Source organism: Podarcis liolepis, assembly GCF_965112155.1.
Source record: "Podarcis liolepis genome assembly, chromosome: 1".
NCBI classification, from domain to species: Eukaryota; Metazoa; Chordata; class Lepidosauria; order Squamata; family Lacertidae; genus Podarcis; species Podarcis liolepis.
Genome location: NC_139554.1, coordinates 35,271,660 through 35,295,357, shown reverse-complemented (window position 1 = coordinate 35,295,357; position 23,698 = coordinate 35,271,660). Strand labels below are relative to the sequence as shown.

Genomic DNA, 23,698 nt, shown 5'->3' with positions numbered 1-23,698 from the left:
CTCAAATGCTTCTTCAACCAGGGATACTTGTGTTAAAGCAATCTTCATATGTATCACTTCTGTTGGATGAATAACTTGGGTGTAAACTTGATCTGTATCCAAATGCACCAGGAAGCGTGGAAGCCTACAGCATTATTTTTAATAGGCAATATATTTCAGATGTGTGGTACACTGAAATAAATGGTTGTAGGCAGCATTTGCACTTGATTACATGTTTACATATACATTGAACTTTCTAAAACCTCCTGTTCCTGTGATTATTACATACACATCACATATATTTATTTTGGATCGATGGAACTGCTGGAAGGAGTGCTCTAAACAGAAAGCGGCTGACTGGTCCCCCTGTCATTGGGTAGAGGTCCAGGTATGCCCAGATTCATTTCATTTTCCACCCTGGGCCCATTTTGGCATATGGGACACCTTTACTCATATAGAGCACCGGGGGTGTGGGTGGGTGTGGAGAGAACCCTCAGGCTACCACAATCTTCAGTTGACTAGGAATTCCATTTCAGCCAAGCCACATCTACTTACACCTGACACCCTATATGATGTCAGGTGGGACAGGTTGAGACTGAAAGTAAGACTCATACTCCTGTCTCATTCTTTATATCACACACACACACAATCTCTACAAAGAAAGGTAAAATAATTAACATTATAAACAAGTGAGAGCGATAGAGAGCTGTGTGTCATATATGGAATGAGATCAGAGTACCTGGCTTGGTTTCAGCTGCACACTTTTTACACAGAACCTGTGTCTTATGGTACCAAAGTTATGAGCAAATTCATGTTAACTAAATTAGTTCAGTACAGCAGTTGATGTAATCCATACCACATGAAAATGTAATGAGTACTTTGACATTTTTTGTTAATTTATCCCTTGTGGGGGAAGGAGAGTCTGGCACCTCCTATAATATACCTGGTTTGGAGATGAATGCAATGCCTTTGTGCACTATTGTGAAGTCCCTGCCGTAATTTTCACAAGTGCTAGAAGTTAGTGATCACTGTAGATGTTTCTGAACCAGAGCCTAACCTTCAGATTGGACACTTCTGCTGTGTAGAATATTACTAATACATACTCCAGCCACAGGCCAGCTAACATGGAGTCAAGTGGAGCATGATCCAGAGATACTGCTCAGTAATCATTTCACTGATACTTATTAGAAATTCTGAGTGAGTAAGTCATTAAAACACACAGACACAATCTAGTCGCTCATGAGCAATGCAGATTTTATGTTGGCACTTTTGTAGATGAGAGAGTTTTTAATGAGACTCTGGACAATATATTTGTAGATTTACTTGCAGGTTATAGACATGTTCACAAGTAGTGGAAGTGGACAGAGAAGATAGGTGGTGATAAGATGATGTGGAGGAGGAGTGACTCAAGGTGAGGATGGGTGAATAAGAACTGCAGAGAGGAAGATGGGAATCTCAGCTTGACATTTATGCTTGAAGAGCTTGCTTTACTTCTTTCCCCCTTCCATAGACCTAGCGCACAGAGTTTGATCACCATAGAAAACCATATGGAACAGGGGAAAAATAATGATAGGGATACGTACAATGTGTGATAAAATGCCACGGCTATAAGATCACTATAATTTAAGTGCTAATCTGGTTCTTAAATGTTGCATTTTACCTAGTTATTAAAGCTAAACCCAAACTCATTAACTGGGATTTTCATTTGGCTGGGACTGAACTGGCTCAAATTTACTGTTCAAGTTGTAGTAGTATCCAGTGAGAACACACTCTCTAGAGAGGCATAAATAATTTCATGCTTTGAGGAGCTTGCACTCAAATTGTTGCCATATTTTGCTGGCTAGTAAGTCTGTTTTAAAATGTATTCATTTTACTGTAGATTTGTATTTTGCCACGGTAATTTTCTAGCATCAAACATGGTTTAACTTTACATTTGGCATTTATGTGCCATTTTTGCTAGAGAAGTTTCCTTGATGTGAAACTTCAGTAATGTCTTGAATCTTGTGATGAAAGAAGGCAAGATACATGGTTAAATATTAAACATTCATGTAATAGATTCCAGTTAACATAAGAATAAATAAAAACAACAAATACATTTGAAGAGCTTGAACTCATTTGAAGAATTCTAAGCTTGTAACTACATGATATTCTTTGTGGGAAGAAGATAGGTGCATAAAATGTGATTGATAAGGGCTTCGGGCAATAATTTTTTTAAAATTGTAATGTTCTCTTTACATTTACACTGGAATTTTTCAGGATGAAAAGTTCAATAAAATAGAACTGATTATCTAGTTTTCAGGTACATAGCTCTTCAGAATCAATAAATGCCAATTTCCTGGCCTTTAAAAAAAATAAATGTTGCTAGTAAACATTTTAAAAAAGAGATAAATCAAAAATGTATTTCTAACGATAGGTGAGTCAAGCACATTTTAAACATGTAATCTATCTTGGAATTAAAAACAAATACTTTTTAATGCAGTTTGCATTTGTTGTTTTCCAAAAAGTTGGTTTTTGTCGGTCCCACAGGGGCTAAAGGTTTATTTAAGGAAGGCTGTACTAATAATGCATGATTACAGCCAAATAGTTTTTGAACCATTACATAAGAATGGTTGCAGAGGAAATGTCTTTAAGGAAAACTGCAGGTGTGGCCACATCACACTTACCAGAGTTATGTGCAGCTTACAGTGTAGTATGACACAATTGTCTTGTCCAGTCTAGCACTGTTACAGTCAAATGTGGGTGGCATTATGTTGAAAGTTAGAAGTGTGTCTGCTTTGGAAGAAACCCCATTCACTTTGTAGATACTGAATGTTGCAGTCTGTGATAGGTGTTGGAACAGGGAGAGATTTGATTCAATTCACATTTAAAAGGTGAGCGTATCTGTTTTGCATTTCCTTAAGAAAAATGTGGCCATCCTTCAAAATGGGCTCGTATCTAAGTGCTATGTTTGTTTACATAAGACATGCATTTCTGTGAAAGTGGAAGCTTGTAATATCAAACGAAGGCCACAGTATTAATTTCACTTACCATTTTTCTTGAATCTCAGGCCATCCAGTGGCAATGTTCCACTACCCCATCACACCCTCCATAACACTCTCACATCCTTTTTATCATGAGCCTTGAGGCATCGCTGGGCTCAGGCATGGAGTGGCAGAGACAGAAGAGGAAGGTGAAATGGGGTGTGTGCATGTCTGCAAGCAGGAAATGGAGGCTGAAGGAGGCAGGTACTTCTCACTCCCAAGATATGGGTGCTCTGGATTAGATGGGGAGTGCCTGAGCATTGAGGCTGTTGTGACTTACTACCTGTTGCTGTGCATGTGCTTTCTACTCTGCATCAATATAGATCCCTTCCTTGATGTCAATAAAGAGCCCCGCTGTTGTGGTCTGAGTGGCAGCCAGGACAGTTTTTCCCTTACAGTTCCTTTCAAGTTCTGCCAATTCTTCACAGCCCTTCTAGTTCAACTAATTCCAGCTTGTCAACATGTCACTAACCCACAGTACATCACAGATGCCTTTCTGGCATTAAGTGCAAGCATAGGCATCATATTTCACACAGATTCTGGCTGGCCAGTCCTTTTTCTAGCCCAGTAAGGCCTTCATTTGGTAAAAGGCTCCCTGATCCAAGCATGATATTATTCTTACCTGGAAGGTCAAGGTGTATGTTATAGGCAGGAGTTACCTGCACGTGGAGTGAGAGCGTGTCCCAAGGATTCTGGTGATACTTCTTGCAGGGTTGGTTTTTTTTGCTCTCTCTCCCCTATTCCTACTGGTTAATAGCTTCTTGCCTGGGGTTCCCCAAATCTTGGATCTAACCCTGCTTAAGACAATCACTTAATTATGCAACATGACATACAGCCCCGGAGAAGCTATTTACATTCAACAGGCTGCATAATCTGTAGCCTGCCAACTTCGCCCACTGGCAATATATTGTGGCCTGCCCGTTCCTTAACAGCTGCCTTATTTTTGCAGTTCCAGGCACCCTGCAAAACCAGGTGGTATTCTGTGCCCTTGGTGACTCGCTCTCCATGGTTGATTTGATGTGCTTTGATGGGTAACAAGTTGTGCAGGCAGGTCTGGCATAAAACTTTCCCCAAGTGTTTTTACTCAGTGATTTCAATGAGTATCACTGATCCCGTGGTGGTCTTGTGGCAAAGGAGAAGATGAGGGTTGCAATGTACCTATTGTTTTATACTTCCCCCGCAATTCAGTGTAACACCATCAGTGCAGTATTAGAGAAATATTTTTTAAAATCTCACCCTTCACATTATCTGTAATCTTATGTAGAAGATGCCTTGATAAGAAATAACTACAGTAAACCACCAACCAGTGAATTGGTTGCTTTGATAGCGTTAAAAGACAACATTGATTTGAGTCCAAGTGCAATGCTGCAAGTCTCCAAGACTGAAAATTGTGCAAGATTAGGAATATATGAAATGAAATTTCATATAGGAATATATGAAATTGTGGAGTCAGACGCCTGACCTACCTAAGATCACTACTGGCAGTGGTTCTCCACGGTTTCTGTCTGCCTCTGTCTTATTCTACAAGGAAAGCATATGTTATACTACTGAGCTATTATCCCATCTCCACCTCTCAGTTTAAGGATCCATACTAGCATTTGTTGTGTATTGAGGAAATTGCTTTAAAGCACCCTTACCACTGCACCATCTTGAACATGAGTTACCTCAAGCTCAGGCACCAATGTGATGTCTTTTCTGTGACTGTCAAATGTGTGGTTTTGGACTATAAATATATGTAAACTGTTGGGTATAAGCTGATTTTGCAGCATTGTAGCTATCCCATACCCCTTTCTGGCCAAGAATCTTCCAGCTCAGTTTTATGTCTTGGTCAGTTCCTATTTTCTGTGTGAAATTACTTAACATGAACAAATAGGCTTAATAGACATCCTCTCTGCTTTCATTGTGAGGCAAGGGGGGAAAATACTGTATGTGGCGGCATAAATGAGAACATGATTTATAGGGGACTTAGACTATACATTAGTTTGCAATTGTTGAACTGTAGGACAGGAAACTGAGTATTCTGTTATTAAAAGGCTGCTTTCCTGAACAAAAAAGCCAGATAGTTTTCAGCTGAGAGAGAATACATATCACAGATACATAATACATATCTCAGATATTTGTATTTTTTCTCAAGTATGCTTTTTTGTCCATATATCAATCATATTAGCAGGCCAGGCAACACCTTGTACTGGATCTTTATGGCCTCATCATTTTATATAAACAAGGACTACCACATGTCCAAATATTGCCTGATTTCATCACAACTGTACATATATATCATTAAGGAAGTTCAGAAAGAGGTGCTAGCTATCCTGCAAGTCAAAAAGGTTTTTAGCTGTGACATAAACGCATGGACTCATCTTGTTCTGGTATTTGCACTGGCAGATACTTGGTGGTGGTGTATTAACATTGACAAGGCTGTATTATCGTCTTCTGGTAGTGCTGCCTTGTTCTTAGGCGTAGAATTGTTTGTTTTAATTATTGTACTGCATATGATAGTTTCATGGCAGAAGTAGCTATGGTTGTAAACTGCATCAAAAGCCTATAAATGGGCTATAAGGTTAGGTAAACAAATGTATTTAAATTAATTATTTAGTGGTATTAGGATGTGATGCTGAGGTATCTGAAAGTGGTGTTCCGTTTTTTGCTAGCTCTGGATAGCATTCTTGCATTTGGTTTTGCTTCCTTCTTAGAAATTCCCACTTCAACAGCACAATTTGGTATCCTTCGCCGAAGAACTTATGTGGAATCTGAAAACCTATGCAGTTATTGGAGGCCAGCACATTTTACTGAAAACTGACCAGTCGTCTCCGCTAGCTCAGCCTCTTGGGGTTAATTTCAGTCGCTTGTGAATCTTCTGTTCTGCTTGCCGGAACAGGAAGAAAAGTCTTTTGTTTAAAGGTTCTGAACTCCAACCTTTCCTCAATATTTCTATTCACAGACTGACAACTGGGATTTCCCTCTTGTTCTAAATTTTGATACTTCAGCAGTAGTATCATGAAAGTTAAGTAGCCGACAGTTTTCTTTCTGCTGTAGATTATCCTGCCCTGAACCACTTCTTAAGCATCATCACATCCTAGCACTGATAAGAGAGATGGAAATAGAAACTTACATTTTCCAGATGTTGTGAGCAGCTGCCTGAAACTTCTAGAAGGACTGAGACTAAGAAGAGGCTTAGTCTTGGAGTATCTGAGGTACAAGTGAATGTAAAAGGGTCTGATGCTGTTTGGGAATGGAAAGCTCGTATTAAAAGCAAATGAGCATATGTGCAGGTTAGAGCAACCTTGTCCTGTCCAGATGTTCTAGAGTACAACTTCTGTCAGCCTCACCCAGTATGGCCAATGATCAAGGATGATGGTAGTTATAGTCCAAAACTTTTACAGGAGGTTGTAAAAGGCTTATTTAGAAAAAAAACCTGATTGTTGAAAGGATTTATTCTTTTTAAATCATTTCTGCTGTGTTTTCACATTGAGTGCTGAAGAAGGCCTTCCCCATCAAAGGGTGTTTGATTCACGACTTCCTCACTAGACCCAGATATAATGTCAGAGGTCAATTATTCCACCATAGGTTTAGAACCACAGTATGTGGAGTGGCCAAATGAAAGGCATTATCTTGAAAGCTTGTAGTCTGGGAAGTTAAAGGAGGGTGATATCTTCTTCCACAGAAAATATATGCGTATAGATTATAAGGCAGTGGAATAAAACTTCCTATCCAAACTTTCTGCTTTTGCTCTTCATGGGTTAGAGTGAATAGTTTATTCTGTGAAGAATTACCTGTCAAGGAATTTAGGGCTGAGTGGCTGAAGAGAGAGCTGCCCTCCAAATGATTCCTATGCTTATTCTCAAGTCTGCAAGAGGCAGAAACATCAGAGGAGAGAATTTTTTTTTTTTCAGAATTCAATTTCTCTTTTATTTTGTTCGATTTGTTTGAGCAACACAGGAAGTGGCAGTGAAACTATAGCATCTCACTGTGCCAAATGGATCACCAAATGGAAATGCACTTTGAGGAGCCTGTTGTTATCACATAGTTTGGAAACTGAGCAATGTTTGACTGAAGGTGGGTTCCTTGCTTAGTGAAGCCCTTAGTTATCAGCCCTAATTACATGATTGGGCTTTAAAGCCAACCCCTTCGGTCTGGCACATCAGAATCCAAGGACACAAAAGATGTTCCAAGTCATAGTCTTGGACATGTGAATTTTCAGCCCTATCAGGAGTGTTAGATGGTTTTCTGATGAGTCTCAGGCCATTGTGGAATGGAATAGTATAGCACTCACAAAGGTAGCTATCGTAGTGGATACTTGGCGCTGACAGCCATTTCACTCCCTTTAAAATGTTTTTTTTAATTGTCATTTTCAATAAGAAGAACAGTCAATTTACAACAACATTGACATTTTTTACAATACTGCATTCCGCCTTTTAAAGAAGAAACCTTCTGCACCACAGCAACAGAAGGATCTGAACAAAAAATAATAAAATATTGACCAACTGTTTTGAAAACGCTAAAGAAAAAAAATGTTGGAGGATGTTCTTCAAGCTACTGTTTTTCAAGCACTCAAATTAAAACTGGTCGGAATACTCATCTTAACAAAAGAGAGTTGGCTAGTATTCTCAGATGATGGGTTGAGCAGCTGCGGAATTGATTTGTGAGGCAGCAGAGGCCACAAAGATTCATAGATTTAGGACCATACCTCTCTGAAAACTGCTTGCTAATTTTTACCAAACTTTGCATCAAGTGGTGTTCAGCCTCACTGAATATTTGGAACTTTCCAACAGCCGAGACTAAACTTCTTCCCATTTCAAACAAATGTTCCTAGTTGATGGTGCTGTAGATTAAGACATATACCAACAAAATGGAATGTGTGCAGAGAAAGGCAACAGAGATGGTTGGGGCCTGGGAATGGTTGTATGATGGAAGGTTAAAAGAGTTGATTATGATTAGCCTGAAGAAGAGGCAATATGACAGCTATGTTTGAATATTTTAAGAGTTGTTGCATAGTTGATGGGCCAAATTTATTTTCTGTTGCTTCAGAGGGTAAAACTTGTGATAGATTTTCAGTTAAATTCATATGAATTAGAGCTTGCTAAATTATTTATTATTTCTTATTTCCCACAAATTGTGTCTCCTTCTAAAAGCATACAGGAACCTCAGATTGTAAGCACACCAATCAGGAAGGAAGGCAATGCTCAGTGTATGACATACCTGGCTTAAACTTGTATCTTGCTGCTCAGTTCAGGTCTTTTCCAGGTGGTCACTTTAGAGAGAGATAAATGCTCAACTCTTTCTCAATTGATGCATGGGATGTAGACAGTTTCTCTTGAGGTTGCATATATTTTTAAAAAACATTACACCCAAAATACAATAATTTCACAGAGAAAAAAAATGTGTGATTCATTTCCCTGACAGTTGATTAAGTCTACAGAAGTCAATTGTCAGTTTCACACCTACCCCTCCAGCAATGAGATTTCTTACTTCACCTTGAGATTTTAGCTGGCTTCATTGCTGAGATGAAAATGACAAGGCTTCTTCAGAATCATCTTCAGAGTAGTTGATTTCAGCTCCCTTGTGTTTGTTAGACTAAGGGTGCAGTTCCAAACAAATTTATTTGGACATAAATCTCATTGGTGTCACTGAAATTTACTTCCTAATAAATATGGTTAGGATTGGGTTGCAAACATTTCCCCCCTTTCATGCTCTGGAAAGCATATAATTCTGCCTTAAATAAAAAAAAGGGAGTCAGCAGTGTGGAAATTCATTTTCCCCACCCCAGAATAAGGTTGTATATCCTGCAGCATTTAGAATGTGTGAACAGGCCATCACACTGTTGCTTTTAAATTGTGAGGAGTATCCCAAAAATATAAAATGTGATTGAGATGCATTTTGAGACGCTTACAGCATTTTGCCCATAATAGTCAAAATTTGTATTGATATATATGGAATAAAACGAAAACAGATGATGTCAATCCAGTCAATTGCTTTTGAGGTCTGATCCCAATGGTAGGCGAAAGAAAATTAGAATAACTTTGATATATTTGTTAACTAGTGAGATCAAGTTTAAAGCAAAGGCACTCTCTTTAAAGTGTTAATATCTGTGGATGAGCTAACACTATGATAGTTCAACATTCAAGCTATCTATTTGAGATTTACGGAGTTCCCCATAAACTTCAGTTGCTTCATATTATTTATTTGATTTCTTGCCCAACCTACACCACAAGACAGGCTACAAGAATTTAAAATGTAGGATTAAAATCAGCTTAAAACAAATACAGTCAAAAGAATAGGGTGGGTCCTAAAAATATATCATGTGTCCAAGGCCAAGGTAAACAGATGCGTCTGAATTCATGCGCAGGGCTTCAGAAAAATCACAGAAGTGTTAAAATGAGTGCAGCATTGTGACCATCATGCAGCTCAATGCTATCCATTTTATTTGGAATTAGGCCTCATTGATTTCAGTCAAACTTACTTTCAGAACAGTCTCTAGATGTTGTTGTACATTGAACACAGAAGTGCATGTCTGAAAACCATTTTACTCTAATATGTTGTATGTACCTGCTACTAAAGGATAGCTAACCATTTTCACCACCTAGGAGACTTGGTAACACATGAGTTTATGAAACAAACATTTATTTCACCTTCCACCCTGTATTCATTACTTTTGCCTTGACATCTAGGTGATACAAGTTTTTTCTTTGCCCCCAGTCCAAAACAACATGTGAGAGAGAGTGGAAGGAGCAGTTGTGCTTCTTTGAGAGAGCACCACCAGTTTCTGCCTTCAAAATTGAATAGTCATGAATATCTAACAAGGATTTGGGAAAGATCCTTAGTTGAGGGGTGGCACATGTTTGGCATGCTCAAAGTCCAAGCCTAAATGCCTGGCATGTCCAGCTTGATTTCTTTTCACCTCAGATCCTGGAAGAGCCTCTGTCTGTCTGAGTAGGAAGTACAGGGAAAGATGGGCTAAAATACTCAGCCACATAGCCTAACCTGGTACTTTGAAAACAGGAGAAGTGTTTCATTAAGTTAATAACAGGAGAAGTGTTTTATTAAGTTGATTTTGTGGGTTTTTAAAAAACCGAAATAAGATTATGTGCCTAGATGCTTGTGGCTTTTTGAATATTGTAAAAATACTTCCTGTTCTCTTTCCACACAAAAAGCAGAGGGGGTGAAAAATGAACTGTTATCCCTGAGCATGTGTTTTAAAATTGACATTTTTCAAATGTGTTACTGCTGAAGAAATGACTAATTGATATTTTAAAAAAAGACAAAAGGAAGAAATGCTTACGATGGATAATATATTTCTTCCAGTTTCACTCGATGTAGTAAGGAACATGGATGCTGTATAAAGGAAACTAAAGCTTAGGTGTCCAAGAATTGGGAGACACTCCATCTCTTTGCAGTCCAAGCCCCTTTACTGCCCATCCACACTCTGGATCACTTTGGCCACCCCTTCTGTCCGGTTGTCTTGCACCTGGGCTCCTGGGTGACTTTAAACTCCCTGTAGCACCTAAGTCACACAGGCCTCCCACCTCGCATGGAGTCACACCTCTTCACACACACACACACACACACACACACACACACACCGTTAGCAGCTGGTCAGTTCTACCAAACCGCTAGTTCCACTTCAGGCTTTGTCACTGCTCCATTGGGTCAAGCCAACCAAGGAGTGTTGCTGACCCTCCCTTCATTTCAGCTCAGGCACACCTCACTCACAAGCCCCCCTCCAGGAAACACAAATTCCGCTTCAGACACCAGTGTTGCACCGCCACCCCACTCTCCGCACAGTGCGAGATTGTTCTGGTAAAATATTCAAGAGTTTAAAAGCAGGTCTTCCCAATTTGGTGTATGGTGGGGGAATTGAAACCGTGCCTCCTCTCCAACCCCACCTAGCATTGGAGCTATATTTGATCTGTCTGCTCATCATCTCTCAAAATCATGGGTACCAGTTTCATAGAAGGCTTCAGCATGTGCTGGGCTCTGCTTAGGTTGCACCCTTTCTGAACTAAACTTAAAGTGCTGGTTTTGACCTAAGAGCCATAAGCTGTTCAAGACCTCAAGGATCATATTTTCCCATATGAACTGACCCGGACCCTGCGATCGTCTGAGGTTCTTCTGTGTGTGCCAGCTCCACATGAGGTCCAGAGGGTGGCAACACAATAACAGGCTTTTTCTGCAGTGGCTCCCTGTTTCTGGAATGCTCTCCCCAGGGAGGCTCGCCTGGCCACCATCATTATACATTTTGAGGCACCGGGTGAAATAGTTTCTCTTTAACCAGGACTTTAGCTGATTAACATTCTATGTGCTTTTAAATGTGCTTGTGGGAGCGGTGTGTGTTACTGGTTTGTTTTGTTTTCTTGTTTTTGTTATGTATACTTTATTTTAATTTTGTATTTTTATGCTATGATTCACCCTGAGATCTTCGGATGAAAAGCAGTACAGTGGTACATCAGTTTACACACACTTCAGGTTACACACACAGATGCTTCAGGTTACAGACTCCGCTAACCCAGAAATAGTACCTCGGGTTAAGAATTTTGCTTCAAGATGAGAGCAGAAATCGTGCAGCAGTGGCGCAGCAGGCCCCATTAGCTAAAGTGGTACCTCAGGTTAAGAACAGTTTTAGGTTAAGAACGGACCTCCAGAACGAATTAAGTTCTTAACCCAATATATCACTGTATACAAATTTAAGATATTAAATAAATAAAATAGATCTTATGTGCTCCCCATTTCATGTGTACAAGTGCCCCTCTAGCCAGGTTTTTGTTTTTTTTAATGGAACAGGCACAGCAGTAGGGCTACCATCCCCCATCTGTTGTGTGCAAATCAGATATTACACTATTGTCACTGAAAATGGTCTTATGGGAATATCATTCAAAGGTTAAAATGAGTTTGGAACATACTTTGACGGATTGTGCCGAAAAGCCCAAAGAGAAGTTGACATGAAAGCTGACTTGGTAGCATGAAATTTATGAAATCATTATTGACTGACAGGTTGGAGGCAGTGTAAACAATCAGGCTGAGGAGAGGATCTGACTCTGAGAAAACCAATTTCCAAATAAGAAATTACGGTGCATGGTTTTGATTGAGTTTTACCTCAGCTAAAATAATGAAGATTGCCTGTTAAATTTTTTCCAGCATGGTGAATTATAGTGCAGAATCCATTGTTATTAAAAGGTGGGTTTTGTTGTTGTTCTTCTTGTTGTTGTCAGCTACAACAATTTCAAAAGAGCACAATCCGTGTGAAAGAATGAATAAAATTCAGGGAGTAGCATCAAGGACTTTGGAGCTCAGAAAACTGAGTTTGGCAGTGCTAATTTGTATTAAAGTTGTTGTTGCATGACAGCAGGAAAAAGATTTAATGCTTGCCACCTGAATCAAGCCATGGAACATTGGTTTCTATAACTGCCATGAATTTGAATCAAGGCCAGTATCTCTAAATTTGAAATAAACTGATACTGTCTTGAGGGAGAGAAAAAAATAGGCCACTTATGTGTGGGAAGGTATTTAGAAAATAGTATTTCAATTTAATTTTTAGCAGTATATATATTTCACATTATTAACACCCTGGCCTGTTTTGCTCTTTTCTGATAGAGGTGTATATATAGATGAGAATGTTTTGCCCCAAAGCCATTTATTATCAGCACAACAGCCCTAAACAAGCAGTGATTTTCACACAACCACCGGTTCCAGTTTATACCCCCACTGTCACTGTGCAGCCATTCTACCAGAATGTCTTTTTCTCCCTTTCATTTTGTTACTGCACAGATGGCAAGAATAAGAATTCGTGCTAAAGTGGTGGTAAGGCAGTGTCTCTGCTTTCCAGGATATGGGTTCTGAGGTCTGAGTTTCACCTTGGCAAAATCCAGCCCCACCCCAAAGCATGATCTTTGGGTTTCAAAGAGAAGCAGATATTTCTAATCACTGTCGCTGTGAGCCTCAACAAGAGACTATTGTAGTTGCTCTTTGGCAATGGGAAATAAATCTTTCTCTCTCTCTCATGTAGTGTATGGTAGCCGCTTTAAAGCTCGAATCTGTGGTAGCTTTGGCCTTGGGGAGGTATTTGGGTGAAGCCACACCAGATGCTTAAAACACATCCAGTGCAGATTTAAAGCACATGACTTCCCCCCAAAGAATCATGGGAGCTGTAGTTTGTTAAGAGTGCTGAGAATTGTAGTTTTTTAAGGGTGAAACTGCAGTCCCTAGGATTCTGTGGGGGAAGTCATGTGCTTTAAATGTCTGTGTGGAACCATGTAATGGTGCAGACCTCAGCCATTACCACACCCGCCCCTTCCCATTCTCTCAGAACTGTCTTCTTTGACAACCAGTTGTTTGTCTACTTCAGCATTCTGATTCTAGCAACAGCTTAATAAATAGGGATAATTGCGGATATTCACAAGGCCCTTACAGATTTCTGTTGTGGTTTGTCCTCAGCATCAAGTAACCACTTAGCGGCTGGGCTATAAAATGACAGTCTTTCTGTCATTACAGCCATCATGGGTCAGTTTCAAAGCAGATTCATACAATATGCAGTTGTGTGATTCTCCCTGCACAAAATGTAAACCCCACTGGTTTTTGAAGTAACAGTACATTTGCACCCATTCTGCTGCTGTTTGGCTGTGGTTCTGTGACAGTCCACAAGTGTTCTCCTGTCATTCTGCCATCCCAGTCGCCTTCCACAGACCTCAGTACTTCATCCGTTTTGTTCATGACTGCTTTAAGAGAGATTACACTGGTATATATCCCAGTGGATGACTGCAAAGCAGTTTCTATTCATGTATCTCGCTTATTGGGAATAATGCTTCTTGTTTGCTGCTGTCTCATATTTTGCTTTCATTTGGCAAACTGAGCCAATTGGCACAGACAGGGGGGCAGGCAGCAGCAGATTAGCTTGTTTGTCTCACTGACGGGCACACCAATCCATCTCTTGTTGCCACCACCCAGCCATCTCTTGTGGGACTCTCTAGAGTACCAGCCTCATTCCTATGCCTGAGAGAATGGCGCCACCACCACTACTTAGAATCATAGAATCATAGAGTTGGAAGAGACCACAAGGGCCATCGAGTCCAACCCCCTGCCAAGCAGGAAACACCATCAGAGCACTCCTGACATATGGTTGTCAAGCCTCTGCTTAAAGACCTCCAAAGAAGGAGACTCCACCACACTCCTTGGCAGCAAATTCCACTGTCGAACAGCTCTTACTGTCAGGAAGTTCTTCCTAATGTTTAGGTGGAATCTTCTTTCTTGTAGTTTGGCTCCATTGCTCCGTGTCCGCTTCTCTGGAGCAGCAGAAAACAACCTTTCTCCCTCCTCTATGTGACATCCTTTTATATATTTGAACATGGCTATCATATCACCCCTTAACCTCCTCTTCTCCAGGCTAAACATGCCCAGCTCCCTTAGCCGTTCCTCATAAGGCATCGTTTCCAGGCCTTTGACCATTTTGGTTGCCCTACTTTTCTGTGGCTAGCTAGAAGTTCTTTCAATGACATTTAAAAGAGGATTTTTGCTGCCTTGCAAAAGTGACAATGGTGCTTGTCCCACTGTCTAAGAACAACTTTGATCAGAATGCCTTTCTATTTAAAAGCAAGTGGTGGGGGAGAGGAGGAGGATTGGCAGGAGCTCAGCGGTGGAGCTGTCTGCTTCAGGTGGCACAGTGTCTTGTGCTAGCCCTTATGAGGAGGAAAGGCACTTGACTGGTTGTTGCTATGGAACCACATCACAGTCTTTTGACTTGCTTGTCTGATCTACATCCACACTCATCCCTCTCCACCCGTTTTTCTTTCCTCTGCAGCATGCAGACCAAGAACTTTGAAATATGGACACTGATTCATGCTTAAAGTACAGTTAAAGGGTCGGGCACTATTTGAGAATTGTACTGTCTCAAATCAAAATGTGTTTATGTGTGGAAACAGTGAAAACTCTGGTCAAATCAGAAACTGGCAGGTCTGTCCAAGAAGAAAGGCATATATCAAGGTACTCTGAGCAGAAGTTGGTACCTTGTGCAGAAGTAGTAGTAAGATCAAGCAAGATCAAAGATAATCCAGTAGACAATATGGAATCACCTGCCAGTCTTCATGAGACAGAGACACCCAAAATAAAGATGCTAGTTTTGGTGATCAATAGACTCAGGCAGATGTGGCAAGGCAGGTAAATAAGAGAAGCAGCAAGGAAGTTTTGGCTACAGCTAGACCAGGAGTCAGTCTGTATAGTGAACAGGTGTACCAGGAATTGGCTTGCTTGCTTCTGAGCTTTACTCAGTATGCTACCTGATTCTGAGTGAGCAGTTTTGACAAGATGTTAATAGGTCTGGAGTCTTGAATTGCATGTATTGCCTTTGCTCCGCCTGGCAATGTAGGCAGAGCTGCTCTGTGACAGCCACTTGGTTCTGTTTCAGGCAAATGTGATGACAGAGAGCATACAGGCTAATACAGAACTGTAACATCCTAGAATGGGTCAGAACAGTAGAGGATGCACAACTGATTTGTGCTAAAAGCTTTGAATGGTTAAATATTAAACTCTTGTACTGTAGATTGATTTGATATACCAGCTTTTAGAGTGCTAAAGAAACTGCTAAAAGTGTGCTGTGATGAAACGAGGAGCATCTTCTTGTTAGAATTTTTACCTGGAGTTTCTAGTTTCAGTTCAATTTAAGAAGGGCGGATTTTTCATCCATTATGTGAATTCATCAGCATCCTGGTCCTACACTTCTGGTTTTAAATACAGCTTTTATTAACGTCCCCAAGGATCGCTCTGCTTCCAGCTTTGGAAGAAGGAAGGAAATAAATGCAGTAGACATTTTAAATGGCTGATGAAATTTGGAGACCCAGAAAGTAGCTAACCAACTCAAATTATTTGATGTCTTTGTTGTAATATAACATGCTTTCTTGGGTTGTCTTTCATGTCCCTGATGGAGCCCTGAGGATATACTCCATCTCAACCTGCTTTAACCTTTTGCCATGCTCAAAGAGGCAGACTCCTTGGCGTGGAGGATGGGAATCTCTTTGGAACCTATCAGTGCTTCTCCTTAATCAGTTGAAGTGGTGTCTGTATGATAACAAGAGTCGTCCCTCTCACCCCAGGTTGTGCCAGCCTGAGAGGCTAGAGACAGACTGGAAATTTAACCTACATCTGTGGCATGGTAATACTGAGCATATCCTCTGGGCAGGTAGGCCAGAGTTGAAACTTAAAATGATTTTTTTTAAAGGAATGTCTTCAATTTGAAACGCCCCAGGGCTCAAACCATTTTGTGAAACTTCCATGCTTTAAAAATAGCACGGACAACACTGAGGTTGAGTGTTTTTTAAAAAATGGAAAAAACTAAAGTGAATACTATAGGATTAATATAAAGTTCTAAAAAAGGAGTTAAATTATTTCCAAAAGGTTACATTGGGGGACAAAATATGTCAACATTTATTGTCGTCACTCAGTTGCTAGTAGTCTAGATTATTGGGTTAGCACCTCAGGATTCATAAAATTAAACTGATGAGCCGTTAAGTCTAATCTTGTATAGTGAGTGATTTCCCCACTACCACCACAATTAAAATATTTTCTCAGTTAAAGGACAAAGTTTGTTTCATGTGCAGCTCATCAGACAGTTGGAAACACAATATTATTAAAAATGCACCATAAAAATATATATACATTTTTAGCATTGCCTGTAACATCTATCTTCTTCATTCCCACAATAGCCCAGTGCAATTAATGATTACTGTTCCCAGAGCTAGTAATTTGCTTGGAACCACCTGCCAAGTTCCTGGCTCAGCTATGTGATATTACTCATTAAGGCCTAATGTTTCAGAATCAAGTCTAGAACCCCAGAGTGGGATTCAGCTAATTAATCCCATCAGCAGAAGCCCTGTGCAAGGACTTCCACTTGTGCAGTGAGGATTTCCTCTCCTCATCCCCCCCCCATGTGCCCCTTTACCATTGGCTCTGGGAGGCCTGAGAGAACCACTGAAACAGCATGTTGTGAGCAGGAGAGAGTGATCATTCCTTTTGTCAAGCCAAAATCCTTGCGTTGATGGAATGATCGGAGGAGTGTGGCGCTGAATTCCTTCCCCTGGTGTTGGAGCACACTAATACAGTGGTACCTCAGGTTACATACGCTTCAGGTTACAGACTCTGCTAACCCAGAAATAGTGCTTCAGGTTAAGAACTTTGCTTCAGGATATGAACAGAAATTGTGCTCTGGCAGCGCAGCAGCATCAAGAGGCCCCATTAGCTAAAGTGGTGCTTCAGGTTAAGAACAGTTTCAGGTTAAGAACAGACCTCCGGAACGAATTAAGTACTTAATCCGAGGTACCACTGTAGTTCTGTACTTTTGTTCCAAACTGATTCCCCTCCCCCATTTAATTCGTTTCGGCCTTAAAATATTTTCTTATAGCAGCCCTAAAACAGGGCTGGAGTCGTATCAAAATGTGAATAGCAGGAAAATGACTATCTGTGATAACACATGGTTGTAGAAACGAGTGTCTGCGGTAGGGATTTCTGGATGTGTTTTGTGTGTGAAAAGTGCATGAGGCATTCATCTACCTAGGCCAAGTACTTGTTTGCAATGATGTAACTTTTTTAGATGGAGTAGTTTTTCCGTGGTGCTGCTGCCCTGCAGAGCTGAAAGTAAGTTATGAATGCAGTACTGTTCAAGAGTAGAAAGGTTTGCTTGGAAGAGAGCGGTGTGCCTGGGCCCCTACTATTGAGAAGATGCCAGTCAGGAATGAAAAAGTCTTTCATGAAACGATAGCTGACTTCCTTGTGATACAGTACAATAATGCAAAGAATTTCAAATCCAACTAATGTGTGAAAATAAACACAATACTTTTAAACTTCGGGGGAAGTATTTACTTTTAATTGGACGATATTAACTGATCACATCTAAAAAATAAAGTTGTCTTTCTCTCTCTACTGTCTTCACTAAATGAAATTTTTTTTTACTAAATTGGGCATTTATAACTCTGCTTGTTCTGAATTCTCTTTTGGTGCTTCTTGGTTGTAAGTACACAAAAGAAGTCTTCTGAGAAGGAAGGCTTTGAGCATGACATCAGAATAAAGGAATGCTCCCCACAATGCAGTGTATTAACAGTACTGCTGGTTTAGAATAATGTTGTTGTTTTAAAAAAACAACCAAGTTAGAAGCAAAGGTTCAGAAAGAAAACGCAACAAGTCGTTTTCATCAACATTTTTCTATTTGTGAGAAGGTGATTTGGAAGACTTTTGTTGTATTTGTTGTGATATGAAATGCTACTTTAAGTAAGTAAGTTGATCTGCTATGTGAAAGGCTATGAATCTTGGGACTGTAGATGAAAGAAACTTGTGAAAACTACCTATGAATGGCCATGATCAACATATCTCATATGCAACTAATCTCCTGTGGGGGAAAACATTATAAACAATAGCACAGATACCAGACGCTGTCCTCACATCCTCATTAAGAGAGAAAGACCTAGTTCACAAATCTTCGATGCAGCTCATGATTTGTCTGGAGAGCAAACCACAAGCCTCAGTTCAGATTAAGCTCTAAGCCAAACCATGGTTTAATTTAGCAAAGTGCAGTAGCAAAACGATTGGGAAGAAGCAAAGCAGCTGAGACCTGCTTGTTTCCTCATTCACACTAAGTGTGAACTGAGTCACTCTGGGAATACCCGTTGCCCATAGCATTGCAGGGAGTTCAGCTTGTGGCTTGGCTATGGTGGGCTGGGGTTTCTTCCTCCTTCTCAGCTATAGTGCGGAAGGAGGGGCCATTCTTGGCCTCTTCTGTTGCATTGGAAGTTGGGAAATGCTCAAAGGCTTCCAGAGCCAATCATGAGCAAGCAGAGGGGTGTGGCTTTGGGGTGGTCTGCTCCCTGGCTTTTTAAGCCAGCCACATGGAGTGACAGATAGGCAGTCTTCACTGAATTCCCCGCCCACCCTTTATGATGGCCATTAATGGGGTAAGGTGGTTAGTAGGCTTGCTCAGTTAGTAGGATGTAATCAGTCACCATATTTGGGGCCAGGACTAATTGGGCCCATCTGTGGGTTTTGCCTACCTCACAGCAATTGTCCCAACTTTCTGGCAGATGAGGCATTGGGTTGGATCCAGGTGGGTAGGGGGTTGGCCCCATCCTGCCAGAAAGGGTTATCCACTTAGAGGAGCCTGGGGAGATGCTTCCTCTCCAGGCTCCCAACTCAGGGGCAGAAGGGCCTTAGCACCCACTACCAGTGGTCAGCGGGGGGTGACTCCCAGATATGATGCACATTGTAGGGTGACCCCTGACAGTGGTCAACTCCTGCTGTCCACCCAGTACCAAAACTTGCGTACATCTGTAATCAATAAAGTTGTGGCCTTCTTTGATCCCAGCACTGGTGTCTTGTGCCTTATTTTATTTGTTAACTGTGTGTACAATGCCCACCCACCAAACCCCAGCTTCACTGTACCTGCGTCTGCCAAAGCACCTTCTAATCAGTCCAGCACATAAAATATGCCTCAGCCTTGGATTTTTAAAAAATCAGTTCTCTTATCTGCACAAATGGTAGATTTTCAGGTCTGGGTCTTTGCACAACACAGATTTAGTTTCAGCTTTTTGTGGAAAAAGTGTGGAATGGCTGTTCCTCATGTGCAAAGCATATGTGTATCAAGGTATCATGTAGTCTGCTCTTGATCCACAATTAACACTTTTGCATCCTATTAATTCCAGTTGGAGAGTTAGGGCATGGTCACATGGTTACATCTGTCATATTGAAATTGAATTTTAAAGTGCTTTATATTAATGATTAATTTACAATAATACTGGGTTAGGTACAAGGGTTGTGTGAGCTGAAGGCCACTTGTGCAGTTAATCTTTCCTTCTCAACCATAGCCCCCTGTACTCCCAAAAAGCCCTTTTAGAGGCTTAAATGGCCTTCCTGAACGGTTTACATTGTGTTGTGGGATGCTGCAGTGGAAGGGATGAATTTTCTAGCTGACTTATATTTAAGAGATTCCTTGATATCACAATGTGCTGCAGAGAGACTGTTCTGGAATTTTGCAGGTGTACTATTTATAAACCTTTTTCATATTTCCTATCAAAGTTGTACAGTCGTACCTTGGAAGTCGAACTGAATCCCTTCCGGAAGTCAGTTCAACTTCCAAAAAGTTCAAAAACCGAAGTGTGGCTTCTGATTGGCTGCAGGAAGCTCCTGCAGCCAATCAGAAGCCTAGTCAGACGTTCGGCTTCCAAAAATAGTTTGTAAACTGGAACAGCCATTTCTGGGTTTGTGACATTCGGGAGCCAAAACGTCCAGGAACTAAGCTGTTTGACTTTCAAGATATGACTGTATTCATATTCAGTTTGAAGCTATTAGTTCTTTACCTCACAGACAAGGAATTGAAATAGGCTTCTTCCTTTTAATTTAGGACTGTTCCCGAAGATGCTTGCCTTGTCAATTTGGCCAAGCATTTTGATTATTCTTTACCAACAAAACGCTCTTTGATTTCTAAGTTGTGCATTAAGTTCGTAAGAGAGACTTATTTTAAGAAGTTCATACAAGTTAACCTGTTGAAACACATGAAATATGCCTGCAACAAGTATCTCCTACAGGACCACTCCTGAAGAACCACTTTTCCTTTATTTCAGTAACCCAGATTTCTGTGGCAGTGATACTTCTAGCCCTTACCCCAGCCCCTATCCCATTTGGTCTGAACATAACAAAATACCTTTGACACATGCTATTTTTAATAAATTGCAAGTATCGGTTTGACTTACAAGAACAAAGTGAAGCAAATGAGAGAATCAATCTTTATAAATGTCTAACATCCACAAAATTACACACACACACACACACACACACACACACACTCAGTATGCCATGGCCTAATCTGACTAAACATCCCTTTAAAATTAGGCTTCCAAAAAAGAGGAGGGGGAACCTCTTAATCCTTTAATGCTCGAGTAGCAAAGCACCACATTTTCAGAAAGTCTCTGCTTCTGTGCAAGTGACTTAAATTAAGTGGCCAGATATTCAAAAGCAATCAGTTCCCAGGAAATCTCACAATTTTTGTGCAATCATTTCCTTTCCTCTTTTTTTTGTGTCCTTCCTTAAAAAATAGGTAAACTCCAGAAAGTGAATGTCATTCAGAAATTGCCAAATTTTCTTGACTGCCTTATTTATTTAAAGTGAGCAGAGCAGGTGTACAAGTGCTGTTCCCCCTCCTGCTGCTCTGCCTTCTTGCTGGCTGCCTGCTGGTACCTTTCTTGCCACTTAGGTATTTATTTCTACAATGCATAATTAAAATTAACAATACAAAAAGGGGAGGAATCGCATTACATTCTTAAAACTTTTCCAGGTTTCTTCTCTTATGGCTGATTTATTTGATAAAACAGGCTATCATTCATAAGTGGAAAAAATAAAAAAATGAAAGGACAGAAGCACAAAACTACAAAATATTTACATTTTTTTTAATGTTATGACAGAGAAAAAGTGTAGCATAGATGTAATGCCTTTTCTACACTAGTAATATGTCCATTTAAGTTGCATTTAAGCAGGATTGCTCATCTCTACATTCACATGCTCAAGGTTCTTTAAATAATCTAGCATTTCGTTTAGAGTGTGCCTTCCTGTGAATCTTGGCTTTAATTAAAACAAAATTTCTCTCCTGCTATGTTGTGGTACTGCATTCAAGGTTCGTTAACCTGAATGGTTGCTAGTTCGTCCCTCATGGTCTTAAGTCATAATTCCCTAGCCACACATCCTATATACACTCAGATATTTCTCTTGCTGATAATGCTTTGCTCTTTGCCAATAACCACCGGATTTCTGCAGGAAGTGGAATAGTTCAGAGTAGAACACGCATACTCAATTACACTAAGCAAAAGTAACAAATTTGCTTCAGTGGTACTGATGTACATAATTTTTAACTTGTAATTTGCATGTCTGTTGCTGTTGAAACACACCCTCCTTCTCTTCCCCAGTGATTTATGGCCATGAGCCTGCCGCTACTTGACGGATGCAGAAAGTACAACTGAGAAACATGCAACGTGAATCTTGCATTCATTCAAATCTTGTCCCAAAATGTGTGCTAAGACACAAACGTGAAGTTGTTTCAAGCTGCCAAATTTTTAAGTGAAACACTAAATTTTAATCATTGTTATGCTTTTTATTATGTTGATAAATTTTAATCAAGGTGACTGCACAGAGTGGATTTATTCTAGTCAACATGATCTAAATCATTATTTTAGTCACCACATGAAGATACTTGGTTTAAATCATTAATTTAACTCAAGTTTTCCAGATTGTGTTTATCGTATTTCTTAAACAAATATGCATACTAATTGGTCGCTATTGGTCGCTAAAATGTTTTGTTACAAAAATATATCCAATCCACAGAAATATAGAAATATTATGGGCAAATTAATAAGAAAACCATGCCTTGTGCTATGATCAAAATTTGTCTTCTAACATTATCCTAATCATACTTGGTTGTCTGAAAGTTGATAAGCAATTATCATACTTTATGTTTTAATGTTATTTCTAAGTTTATTTTTTGACTTTGTTTTTTTCTATTTTGATTAATTAATTATTGCTTAGGTTTACTTATATGCTGCTTTTCCACAATGGGCTGTGTCCAAAGTGACTTACTACAGAACCTTAGAATACTATACAAAATATGGAGCATGTCAGTTGAATTCAGAAAACAACAACAATTTAACAAACACAGAATAAATTCAGTATTACAAAAATTAAGTACATAGATAAAAAACAAAGCAATCGTTAACTGATAATAAAGTTTCTGATACTGGTGTATTTGCATGCCAACGAGCCTGGCTTAAATACAGTTCAGAGGGGAGGAGCACGCTTAGCAGGCTAGATGACATAAAGCCAGCTCCCATTATCCTTAACTCTAGAGGAGGCTGGCAGCAGCAAAAGGCAGATGTTGGGGAGGGCAGCCATGGTCAGTCTTTTCCTCAGCCACCTGCAAGTATCAGCTGCTGGTGCAGGTCTTACTGCACATCTAATAAAAGTCTTAAAACAACTGCACTGCATACAGCCTTTATATATTACATAGGAACACATTTAAAAGACTCTTACTTACAAACATAGTTGGGGGCGTCTTGGAAAGTTAGCAGTGTGTCTTAACTGCATTGTGAAACAATGGACTTGGAACACTTCCAGCCAGTGTTTGAGAATTTCCTTGTCATAAAATAAAGGTTCTCATGTTTGAAGAGCAAACATTGACAGAGCTATTTGAAATGTATTGGAAAGTCAGAATTGGAATGTTTTGAAACACCAGCTCTGGCATAGTTTGCCTACCTCTTCACAATTTACATGAAGCATTTATTACCCTTGCAATGTGTAATATAATGTGTCTCTTAGAGGATTTCACGATTTAAGTAGCATGTACTTTGTTCGTAACACGTCTGACTAAGTGTTTTGGGTTTTGAATGGGGAAAATACATTCAATGTGAGAGATAACTTCCTTTAGATAATTCACATTTATTGGTTTACAGGCAGTGGTGAGTGAACTTCTAGTGCTGCTGTTGCTTAGCTCTTAGAGAAGACCTACATTTGTGAGCAAAAGTTGGATTATTTCTTTTAACTTGGTAACGGCATTATCTGCATGAAGGAAATGAAGAGTCGAAAGCATGGATATCTTTGATGGCTTAGCTTAAATGGTTGGTGGTAGTGCCTTTGCTGAAAATGAATCTATATAGCCTGTGCACTTCTCCCAAGATATGGCCCTATTATTACCC

The 23,698-nt window shown here is 40.0% G+C and overlaps 1 protein-coding gene and 1 long non-coding RNA gene across 12 annotated transcripts in view; both read left to right on the top strand.

Moving 5' to 3' along the window:
- Window positions 1-23,698, top strand: part of NPAS3 (neuronal PAS domain protein 3) — a 625,716-nt gene that overhangs the window by 22,020 nt on the left and 579,998 nt on the right. The gene's annotated exons all lie outside the window — the stretch shown is intronic.
- The window catches only part of LOC310710650, a 31,820-nt gene continuing 18,698 nt past the window's right edge, over window positions 10,577-23,698 (top strand). Inside the window, exon 1 of the long non-coding RNA XR_014528170.1 lies at window positions 10,577-11,247. This is a non-coding gene — a long non-coding RNA (uncharacterized lncRNA). The remainder of the gene's footprint in view (window positions 11,248-23,698) is intronic.